The following is a 12,924-nucleotide window of genomic DNA, read 5'->3' on the forward strand; positions in this document are numbered from 1 at the left end:
GTATAGTCAAATCAAATGATTTCTAGAGTGCACCACTTTAGAAAGAGAGATCCAAAAGTTCAGTTCTCAGCTGTGCCCATGACCTGGGCCATGACCTGTGCCAAGTCACTTCATCTTCTCATGCTTCCATTTCCGTTCCAACCTTTTTGCATTTATCTCTATGGCTTTTGAGCTGGGCAGATGAGTTTCATTGTGTTTGCACAATACATACTAAACCAGAGCTGTCAGCCTGATTTGTGCCTCTTGGCACTGCCAGCGTTAGAGTTCTTGAGAGTTTACTGAAGGTCTGCATGTTTGGAGGCTCTCACGAAGTTTCCTTTCCTGGGATGTTGCACTGAATTAATTTTTCATTCAAAAGCAAAGTAGATTTTTAAGCAAGCTTGAAAAGGCAAGCACTAGAAGTTCATAATTCAGAATACATGTAGAGGTGAGGTGGTGTTATTTTGGGTATGATAATCATTATTTTTAACACTTGGTGTTAAAAATGGTAGCAGAATGGTAGTAACACTAAAAGAGCACAAGTGACATACCCACAACAGTAAAATTAGTAGAGAGTCAAAATGCTCCTGTTGCAAGGCACTAGACAAACAAACATCTGATTACCATGTTTCAACAGTATGAAAAACCAGTTAATTTACCAGGGCTTGCATAATGTGTCTACATATTCTGTTTACAAAGGAAGATGTTGCCATTCAAAGACTGTGGGGTTGTCGGTGGGGTTTTATTATGGTTTATCAGGCCAGCCTCACGCTCCTCTGCACTCTGCCGCACACAACGCTGGCGGCCCAGCACTCCTCCCCTCCTCCAAACAGCACTGCCGAGCCAAAATCTGCCTGCTCCCTATGTGCCGCACAGGGCAGCCCTCCAGGGAATAAGAAAAGGGGCTGGCAAAGAGGAAACATAGACTTTCTATATTTTGTTGTTGATTCCATGGCTGGCTTCTTACGGAGTGTGATGTCCACTAGCCTGCGTCTAAAATGGGGATAATGAGTCATTATTCTGCCAATAACAATGTGTATCTTTATTTAATTCTCGTCCAAGAACCCTGGTTGCCAGCAGGTGATGCAAATGGCCCAGGGTGGGTGACAGGGAGCAACTGCCAAGCAGCTGGGGTGAGTGCTGAGTGCCTGCGGAGGGTGTATGTACACCACGCCGGCAAGGTGACACCTCCCAAAAGCCACCTCACCCACTGGCCTTTCAGGAAGGTTCTCAGGGGGGAATCCACCACGCCAGAGAGCTGAGCACAGTGCAGTGCGTGGGAGAGAGCTGGAAAGCCCAAGGGCAGGGCTGCAGTCCACAGCCAAATGCCTCCCATTGCATTCACTTTCCTGAATAAAATACAAAAGCAGGTTTATGGAATTGCCCCTCTCAAGGTGGGAAGAGAAATTGCTTGCCCCAGGGTCACCCCTGGAACTTGTGACAAAGTCCAGCCTGCAGGCAGATTTGTGAAGGGAGTGAGAGATGAGACCTTCCTCAGATCCTATCCACCTGCATACTGAGACTGCAGGGGGGAAAACTGGTTAACTTACAAATAATTTGATAAATTTAATTTTGAGGTAAGCAATTTGATAAATTTAACCTTGATGTAAGCAAGTCAAATGGTGCTCAGATCCATCCTACCTTGGTAGTTTATGAGTTTCCCCATATATCTGATGCTGGATGGGTGCACCGTGCAGCCCCACTGTACCAGCCACTGCTGTGCTGTGCTCTGCCATCGGTACCTGCTCAGTCCCATCTCTGCCTTAACTTGGCATCAGAACTTGCTGTGCTGGTGTGCTGCGTACAAACCATTACATGCAATAACAAGCAAAGCACTGCTTGAACCTTAGCACAAAGAAGCAAAAAGCCAAAACAATAAATGCATTTTCCACAAGGGCAGAGACAGCGGCCTTTGAATAGGAATTGCTGGATCGGCTTATGACTCAGCTGGCTGCTCCCAGAGCACTTCAGCACATGCTCAGCTTGGGATGGCAGATGAGGCTCTGCTGGCTTTGTTGGATTCAAAGCGAAATGCACGCAGAGATGCATTGTAAAGAATATGGCAGCAGTCCGCAGCACTGTTGGGGCAGGGGAGATGTGTTGCCCACCCATCCTCCCTCCAAGCAATGCAGTCACCCTGGTGCAGGCAGCCCCTCAGGAGGAGCCCAGGTGTGAAATGGCAGGTGAAGGGCAGCCCATGCTGCACACAGGGCTCAGCATGGCATGGGATGCAATGCACAGGGCTCGAGGGATGCGTTTCACCACCCGGGTCAAGCCCTGCTTGTTGGAGTAGGAGGAGGGAACCAGCCCAGGCGCCAAAATGTCTGTGACTCTGCTTAGATCATACTTATGATGTTTTTCTGCATAGGGATCTACGTAAATAGAAAGAAACCATTCATCTCAGCTGGGAGGACTGGCAGCCTTTGGAGTCACCCTGTCCACTGATATTCAGCCACCTTACTTTTTGCCCACTCTTTGATTTCTGCCCTCCTCCCCCCACCAGCACTGTTCCCAGGGCATCGTCTTCATGAAATGGCCTTTTGTTCATAGGTGCCTGAAGCCAACGTGCCTCTTTGACTGGCTGCTTCATTTCATGCCGACACCCTTAACTGCTGGTTTCATCTTCCTGGTAGCGATTGTCTCAGATGAAGTTTCAGTATCGCTGTTTCTCATCTGCGGCTTGAGAGTCCCATTTTCAGCAGCCAAAAGGCAAAACCCTTGCACTTGCCTGACCTCTGCAATTACTGGCAGGACTCTTGCTTCACAGCACTGCAGCCTCTGGCCATGGGGAACCTTTGGAGCAGGGGCCATTTGGATAAGCCACAGGAAACATAGAAATGGTGCAGTTTGTTTAAAATGTCTGGTTCTTCCTGCAGTTTCATTCAAATTCACTGCTGTGACCTCACTTGCGATTGCAGTGCCATTTGAAAACTGCCTGTGATGGCAGAGTGCCTGTCCTCACCTGTGGAAGGTCTTCCTGTTTTCTACTTTTTTGCTTCTTAATCAAAGAGAAAAGTTGCTAGCCACTCTAGGCTGCCAGCCTGCTGTGGATCTTCATGGGCGAGAGACACAGCAGAAGTGCAAAGGAAAGCATTAAACAGAGCTATTTGGGGATTTCTTCCCTCCAATGCATATCTGTGCAAGAACTTATGCAAGTCTCCTGGTGCTACTCAGGATATTCTGCTAGATGCACACCACCTTTAGTTTTCATTATACCGTAAGCATTTTTCTTCCTTCAGCAAGCAGCTTTTAATAGCTCTTAGGCAAACCCCATACATTTGCCAATGCCTTCAGTAGTGTGAGGAGCCCACAGCATGCATTTCTGTCATCCTTTTAAAAGATGAAGAGCAAGGCATATTAATACTTCCACAACAGATTAAGTGGGAAAATGGCAAGCACGCCACATGCCTATAATGCCCCTGCGCAGAGTAGGTCTGTTTCTGATTTCAGGTAGCACATTTCACCTCCAGAGCGTGGGAGTCAGGGCTGGAAACCCCCTGTCGAGCTCTTGCTTGGGCATGTTCAGGCCCAAATGTAAACTTTGCAGATCAGCAAAGCACCCAAAAGCTGGTGGCCAGTGCAGTGCCCATGGGAAGCCTGGCATTGGACCAGATCACCATAACTTCAAGTCCCCTGGAAATTTTGCAGCATTTTGGCAAGACATTTAGGATAATCAGGGGCCCAGGACCTGCTTGCCTTCGTACAGGCTCTTCTAAGGCAGAGCTTTGTCCTCTCAAAGAATAGAATGCAATGAGATGAAGGCCCATGGTGCTCATTGGCTGGAAGAGGGATGGGCCTTTAACCCACCATTGAGGAAATAACTGGCTCAGTTCATGGACCAGCCCCAACACACCACTGTCCAAGCTCTAGAAACACAGGCTTGTTGGTCTGGGCACCATGCTCCAGCACAGTCTATGGCCATGCCTTGGCTTACCCAAGACAAGAAGTAATCTCCTTTTCTGACAGCACACCAGCTTTCAGGGATGGATGCAACCGTGGTACTGAGGGGGAGAGATAAGCTGCCACTCAGCTTTTCCCCTGCACTAACTAGTGGCAGCTAATTAGATGGCTAATGTCCTGTCAGGCCTCATGGCTGTTCTAGGAAACCCTGACTTGGCTAATCACTTTAGCATGAACTGCAGGAAAAGTGTGGATAGCAGAAGAGAATGAGATCATGATAAAACTATCACACTGTCTTTCTTGTGAGAAGAATAAAATTCATTTCCGTCAGTCACTGAGATAACTTCAGACGTATTATGCATGATCTCTTGAGTTCTTCCCATTGATGCCACTATCAAGAGCTCAGCAACCACATCAGCTTTGTCTTCAGTTTGAGTATTTTCCTGTTTTACTTTCTCTGCAGCTTATCGAGTACAGACACTGTTCTTTGATAACTCCACAGATAACTGCTCTTTCTGGACTTTTATTTTCACCATTCATGAAGCACCTTACATGAGTGGATCTCCATGTACTTCAGGAAGCGTTGAAAGGGAGTATCAGGAGGCAGATGGAGTCGATTCTCAGACTAGCCTCATGCTGCCCTTTATAATTACATAAAGCTTAAAGACCTTCAAAGCAATCCAGGTATGGGAAAGGAGAATCCAGTTTCACAGAATTACAGATCCTGACTGCTTTTCATGATGAAGTTGGATGCTGGTGAGCATTGTGTCTCTAGAGAATATTTCTTCCAGAGAAGAAGACACAAAAAGTCTGTGACAGTCCAGAAGGCAGCAGTCAGCTGTCCCAGCCCCTCTTACCTTGCTTTAAGAGAGAGCCTCAGCACACAGAGCCAGTGGAGACTTGGACTCAGGTACCAGGCTGCTTGGGAAGATGACAGTATTTTTAGTATTTAGGAGTTTCATTGCTGCCCTGATGCCTCCCAAGAGAGATGTCTCCACAGCAGCCAACCAGTATCTCTCATGTCCATCATCCCAATGGGAAAAGGAAAACACGCTGCAGACAGGACTTGACTGGATTTTTTTTTTTTTTACAACTATTTTTTCCAATCTTTTCCATATTAAATGTCAGTTTCTCTGCTCTGGGACAGCTATCTACAAGTCTGCAAACCCAAAAATGTGATTTATTCACTTGTGACCCTCCCTCTCACCCACAGTCAAACAAGCTGGCAGTGCTTTAACAACAGCTGCACATGGCAGCTCAGAACACAACTGACAAAATTACCTGGCACAGTTGCAAGTTGTTCACCGCACTGACAAACAGTTACCAGTCACTTTCTTCTGCCTCCCCTAGCTTAATCCTGTTACAGACACCGCTTGTAAACCACATCCTTCTGCTACAGTATGACTTTTTCCCACTGCTTACTATGTGTTTTCTGATTAAATTCATGAATGCCGTGTTTTATTGCAGGGAGAAGTCGTTGTGGAGGTTCAGAGGACCCCCAATCTGCACAGAGGATGTTTTGCCCACCAGCTGCAGGAAGTTGCTTGAGGCACCAGGACCCCCTTTGGCTTTAGCCAAGTGCTGTCTTCATCCAGTGGTGGACTTCTTGGCACTCTCTCTCCAGCACTGTTGGCTCACACATTATAGGCTCGATAGCACATCACTGCTGCTTTACTCAAAGGGAATCTAACAATCCTGCCAGAGAAATAAGGAAAGAAACTGACTTCTCAGAAACTGACTAGAAAGAGACAAATTCTCTGCCTACCAACAGGAAGGTGCCTATGAATAGTCCCTGTGTAAACACAGATTGCATATTGCAAAATGACATCGAGCACTGTTACTGCCAGCCATCTCTTCCTGAAATTCAATAGACATTGATATTTATACCCAGCCTTTGAGGTTTAGCATGCTTCAGCACAAATATACATTTATTAATATCGCATAACACCAGGCCTTATTGACTCTTATTGAGTCTCCTTTCACTCACAGATATACATTTTTTCCAGGACTGTCATGCTCGAAATAGGTTAGGCCAAGAGTGAATGATCTTTCAACAGAGTAAGTAATATGCTTAAGGCCACATTCAGAATTATTTCCCTTACTACCCTTGACCAAAGTGATATTTATAGAGAGGTCTACATTCTGCTCAGCAGTAGGTTAGTGCTTCTGATATATGACTCCAGTGGTTATAGCAGAGTGGGTCTGAACGTATATTGACAAAAGAGAGAGCAGGAATTTGGCCCAGCATTCTCAGAATAAGAGCACTAGGACTGGTTGTGCCAGGGAAGAATTTGGTCCATACTGTTTCTGAAACCAGAGAGCCAAATAATACAAACAGGAAGCTGATCTGTAGTCTGTTTACAAGAAAATCCATAATCTCTAGTGATTTAAAGAGTCCAGATAGAAGAAGGTTAAGTTTCAAAAGCAATACCGCACTACTAAAATAAGTTATTTCTCCCTGTAAAAGGACATTTTAATAAAAATGAGGATAAATAAAATTCTTAAGACATGACCTTGCTGTGGAAATACAATCCTTTCATGTTTCCATCTCAAATCCTGCTCCTATGCTGTACAAAGACATCACTTTGCCTATCAAGCAGTCATTCCTCTGCCTCTGCTGTTCAGGATTCTCCCAAATCTTTGTCAATATAAATGCTTCAGTGGCAATAGTAAGTAATCTAGTCTGTATGCCTGAGGTTCAGTTATGCCAGATGGATCTGGCAGTTAGCAGAGCAAGATGCAATGACCCTTGTTATTATTAATTTATTTGCCCAAACAGCAGTTGGTTTCTGTCATTTCCAGCTTGGGAGTCCCAGCACTAAAGCAGTGACTGCCAGCATCAACAGACCAAGGTGCATGGCTTAGACTCCTTTTTTTTCCTTCCAGACTGAGACTCTCTTTTTTAATTATAAATAGAGCTCATGTCTACTGCAACACCGGGCTGAAATAGGTCAGGAAGTCTTCAAAGGAAAATCCACATGCAGGAGTCATGCATTTCCATCCGGCAGCAGACAAACAGGCAGGGTAGAGGAGACAGGAGCAGAAAGGAGTTGGCTGATGTTAGTCCAGGGGAACTGCTGCTCCTTTTCTCTTGCTCTGAAGTGCCAGATGGCTGGGCCCATCCTGCGTGCTGTATTTTGGTGTATCGCAGCAGGCACCACCTGGCTGTGCTGGAGGGAGGGAGGCAGAAGAGCCAAGGTTAGCAGGTTGCGTGGCTCAGCACAGGCACACTGTGCTGCTGATTCAGTCAGTCAACTCATCTGCAGGGGTCTTTCTTTAAGGCTGAATCTCAGAATTTGGGACCTCTCCTGTCCAAAACATCCCCAGCATCCAGATAGCAATCAATGAAAGAAGAAAACACACCATGCAAACAAGCCTTCGGCACTTCGATGATTTTGCTGGGAAAGATCCCATGTGCTAACTGCCTCCACTCACATGCCTAATTGCTTCTAAGTGTGGTACCTTCTGAGAAAATCCCAGTTGCACTGACACTCTGGTTTTCCAGGGTGTAACCATCAGAAAAATAATGAAATAGGGTAAAAACATTTTTAAAATAAAAATAACCAAGTCAGTAACACATGCAAATCTTTCAGCACTTCAGCTCTTCTTTGTCTAGAAACAAACCATAATTCAGTCTGATCTTCCAACATATTTATGTTCATATCTCATGGTCTTCAATGAGAAATGGACATAAACTATGTGCCATATCCTAAAAGTTGCTGAGTTTTGTATTTGTTTTTTTCTGTATTTGTATTTTGTATTTGAAAATAATGAAAACCATAACTTTACCAGTGAACACAGGAAGCTAATTTCACTGATCAGCTCCATCCTTAATGTGTCATCGTGCTGTACCAAGTGCTTAATTTTCAAAATACAAATAGACAAGTTCACTGCTTGAGAAATTTTAGGGTTTTTCAATCAGACAAAGACATTTGTGAGCTTTGTGCTGGCCGGGCACAGATCCGAGCCAAAGCAGTGGGAGGAAACAGGCAGCAAAACCCCAGGTTCCAGTTCGCCTCCCCAGCCAGCAAGTAGCTGAACCAGCTGTTTCCTGCTTGCCCTCTTCTGTCTCCTTGACTTTTGAACTCTTGGCCTTATGGTACCCTGTCTGCAAAAGGAAGGCTTGAGGTGCTGTACCCAGCCTGACATGGTTAGGTTGTACTCTTCAGTGATATGTAATGTAACCAAAGCAATGGAGCCAAGGCAGGAGCTCCACTTTCCAGCCAAAGGCCAGCAGCATTTCTTGAGGAAATCTTGCTGCTCGGACCCAGGCCCACAGCACTGGAGGACACCTGCATCTCACAGAGATGTCATAACTGCAGCTTTGATGCAGGCACACATGTTTAGGAGAGGGATGAAACCTCGGGCACATCCGTCCCAGTGCTGCAACTTGTGCCTCGTGTTGTGGTTGTGCAGCCAGTGCTGAGACCCAGACTTGTCCCTGCTCCATGTGTATGACCCCAGGCATCCATGTCCACCCTGTGAACTCCACCTCCAGTCCTGGAGGGGAGAGGCATTTCTGTCACCAAAGGTAGTCCTGCTGCTTCATTAAATCTGCATGGTAGGATTACCTTTAATATTAATAGGAATACATTACAGGAGATTATTTGCAATTCTCCTTTTGCAAGGAGAAAGACCAGGCTACCTTTGTCCTGCTTTTCAGATACTTTTTTATTATTTAGTGCATTTCCCCACTGTATTACTCCCAAAAATTCTACAGGCTGAAATACTTCCTAAGTTAACTTGAAGCATAACATATTTTTTTCCAGATGATCCCTCTTTACAGACTCACAGCATTGGCCAGTGTGGTCTCAGAAGGCTGAATTGAAGTAAACAACATGTTGAAATATATTTAGCGAATTGTCATTCAAACCACAGAAGAACATGAAGAGAGAGAGAGGAGAATAGGTTTCTTGGTTGCGTAGTGATTTCATATTTTTCAGAGTTATTTAACTGTCAAAGTAATTAGCTATTAAAAAGGCATATTAGGTCAGTGAGAGCAGCTCTCCTGGGCCAGGCTATAATTGTTTTTTATGATAAACATAATCTGAAGTGCTTTCTCTAGGCAGAGTTTAAACTCTGCAAATGAAAAGGCATGTACCCCCCCCCCGAGGAAAAATTCCACAAATCATCCCATCTCCCTGTCTCACACAATTATCTGAACACCCATTTTGCAAATTACGATGTGTAATTGTAAGGATAGGAAGTTGTTTTGTAGTGGCAAAGTGTGCATAACATCACTCAGGGCACAAACTTTATCTGTTGCCCTTCATCCCCATAAAAACACAATATAAATGCTGTGCAAATGATATTAAAACGGTGCAATGAAAATTATGATAATGACGGCAGGACTATCACTCAATTGACATCATGTCAAGGGGCTGCATTTCTGGCCTGGAGCAACTACATCTATTTTCCTGTGTATGCCTGTTTGGTATGGCTTTACTGAATGACTCATGGAGTCATGAAATGTAAGGCATGTGACATGTGTCAATCACCTCGTTAACCAATGCACTTTACTGTGGCGGTCAGACAGGGAGAGTGGGTAAGGCTCCAGAGCCAGGTGCTCAGGCATGCTCTCTCTTCCTGTTTCTGGGCAAAACTTGAAGATCTTTTAATTTCATATGGGATTTCTCGTCTTGCAGCAATCCAGTCAGAGCTATTGCATGGCAGCTGCCCCCTCCCATCCTTTCTCTCTAAGCTGCTGGATGCCTGTGCATCCCAAACATTTTTACTGCATAAAAAATTTGATTTTGCAAGCACTCGCATTGCACCTATACAGCACATTGCAGCTAGGCTGACTATTCTGGGACACACAGCATGGTCAATACTGTACAGTCAATCTACAGAGCATCTTCTTTTTGCTCTTGAAATAAGTAGAAGTTTATCACTCTGTGCTCTCTCGCAGAATGGTTGTGCAGTGGATGGTTGTTGGATGTGATGCTTTCTGGAAGACAGCAGGGACACACTGTGTCCAAATTCCTGGTGGAAATATCGCAGCCCAGCAGAAGTTCAAAGCTGGCATTTCACTGTTAAACAAACAATATGAGTACTCGCTCTGGGGGAGGAAAGCAGCTCGATGTTTGGATGCACCTATGTCTCTGAGCTGATCCGTTTGAGCCATGTTAGCTTGAAGGCTGCATAAGGTATTAGGAAAACTTTGACCATCTAGCAAAGGCCATCACACCTCATCCACTCCTTTGGCAAGGGCAGCAGTCCATGCCTGGCTGCAATGTGTCTACCAAAAATGTATCTGATGATTTCAGGAGGCAGAGAAATCCTTACTTCCAAAAAGTTTGTTCCTGCCTTGTTGTTTTATCATGGTGTTTGTTTTTTAACCTTTGAAAAAGTTATGATCATTGATGATAAAAGTCTGTTTAAACCAGGATGTGATGGTCTCAAGCCAGTATGCTCCATATCATCAAGATGGAAAAAAAAATCTACACCTTACCCACACACAGCAATAGCTCACAGCCTGACTAGGTGACCTCAGCAGAGAGGACTGGTTTGGTTTACAGAATTGTTAATCTTCTTAAAATTTTGAGGCAGGTCAAGACACCATGCTGCTTGTAACTCAAATACTTTCTAATTTCAGCATTCTACTTTCCTTAATGACTCAGTAGCTGGGAAAAAACTGAAGGAAATCCACAGCAGTGGATGGCGAGATGCAGTTGGATCATAAAAACTGCCAGACAATTGTAAAGAGAGCACTTGATATTTTTGCATACTTCTTTGAGAAATAAGTTTAAAAGGAGAACTTTCAAGAATGTCGATATGTTCACCAAGAAACCAGCTTGTACAAAGGCGGGCTTTTATTCTGCAGTACTTATGCACGTGTTTAACTCAAAATGGAATGAGTCAAGAGCTCAAAATCAGGCCCACACGCACAAGCCTTTGCAGGCAGCAGGACTCTGCAGATGGCACATACACAGCGTTTTACAGGGTCAGTGTCACACGGATCACAACATTTCCAAACACTGCATCTAGACAGAGTTCAGATGTTTTGAAAATTCTGATACTCTCTCTAGTTTATACACTAATTATCTGATACCAGGTAAGCACTGTGTCTGGCCCTGTTAGGTATACCTCTGATCTCTATTAGGCATTAAAACTCTTTATAAAAAGAAAACGCAGTGGGAAAAATAAACTTCAGAAAAGATATCCAAGAGAATTTTTGTTGGGTGCAAGAAAGGGTTTTAGGCAACTTCCATTTGCTGCATTGTTTCCAAAAATAATTAAACCCTTTCAAAGTTTATGCTTCTCTTGACATTTCTGAGATACAAAAGTACTGAAAGGCAAGACTGGGAGCCACAAAGGTACTTAAGTGCTTATTGTTTAAGTGAGGGTTAGTCCACCAAATACTTCAAGCATCTGGGCATGCATGTCCCACTCTTTCACAAGACCTTTGAGGCACAACAGAGACCAGATATCAAATTTTTTGAATTTTAAATTGCCTTAAAAGTCAGCCTAACTTTCATGCCTGGCTAATGCCGAATTTTCCTGGGTTAAACGGACTTTGCTAAAGATCTGAAGTTGTCACTCAAGGCAGAAATAATTTCAGCAGGGCAATGGGACCCAACTACATTTCTGAGGATGTCTAGTCATGTGTACTTGCCATTGCCAATATAAAATAAATGAATGGATGCTATTAATGAAATCTGAGTATTTGCCAATGTTCCAATGTTAAATATAAGGAGTAACACAGCCAAAATCTTTCCCTTATCTGTGTTTCAAACTTGCCTGCTACCATCCTTGCCAATGGGTGTGAGTTTTGAACCAGATGCTTTAACAGCAAATGATTCAAAGTGATCTTGCTTGAGCTGAAGAGTGAACTCTCCTTTGCTTGTGGCTTAATAACTCTGATCCTCCTCTGCTTCTTTTAAAAATTCTTATTTCAGATAAGATTACAACAGAGTTCAGCAAGAAATAAAAAGCCATTTACATCATTCATATTGTTTACTTAAATTTTAGCATTACATTCATATTAGATGATGGAAACTAACCTGTTTGGCTACACGTCTTCCCTTGTTTAAATAGCACCATGCTGCAGTATGTGGGATTCAGACATGGCACAGCAAGTACCTCCACTCAAGCAAACTGTTTTCTCGTGTTGGGATACCATTTCTAGTTAACTGCTTGGGGGAAAAAGAAAACAAAAAAAAAAAAAAAAAGACAACTCTCCTCCATTTATTTCTCTCCAAGCATTTTGTACGGCTGCCTGTGACTGTAACATTTGGATGCATTCCACACTGAATTCAATGGCAATAGCAGAGTCCACAGAGCGCCTGTCTGCTGAAGGCTTCATTGCCTGAGGAAAAGATCCCTTTGGAAACCCACAGAGGGGAAAGGATGGAGGAGAATGTTACTGTGGATGGGGTTTTGTTTACAGTGGCAAAGTCTGATCTGAGAAACGTTTCAAAGTTCTCAAAGACAGATCTAGGTTCAATTAGTCTCCTTTAAGAGATGTAAATTACTAATTGCATTGTGCTCTTTTTAGCCAGTCAGTTGACTAAATTACACAACGCTTCATTTTGCAGAAATACAAAGTATTCCCAGACAAAGTAGATCACAGTTCTCAAGCAGCTGATTGAAAACTGTGATGCCGGGAGAAACCTTGAAAACAATATAACGCTCCAAATCTGCTTAGAAATTTCATAGGGTAATAGCATTCTGCTCCCGTAAAATACCCAAATCCTTCTACACCACCATGTTTCAAAACAGGAATTATATAACGTTCGACACTTAATGAACTTTTATTGACATCGGTGCGACTACTCATGTTAAAGCTCTTCTATGCGCATTTTAAAGCTGAAGAGCACACGGGCAAGGGAAACTGCAGCGATGCCGCGATGCAAAAGAGAGGTTCATAGCCTAGCTCTCCGAGCCTGCAGATTACAGATTTGCCTCTGTCCTAATTATACACTCCATCTCCGCGCATTAGCATGGAGCCCAGAAACCCTGACTCATCATTCCTAACAATCCCGGCGACCTGAGGCAAACACACACACACACACACACACACACACACACACACACACACACACA

This window comes from Corapipo altera, unplaced genomic scaffold (assembly GCF_003945725.1).
Source record: "Corapipo altera isolate COAL_440 unplaced genomic scaffold, ASM394572v1 0, whole genome shotgun sequence".
NCBI classification, from domain to species: domain Eukaryota; kingdom Metazoa; phylum Chordata; class Aves; order Passeriformes; family Pipridae; genus Corapipo; species Corapipo altera.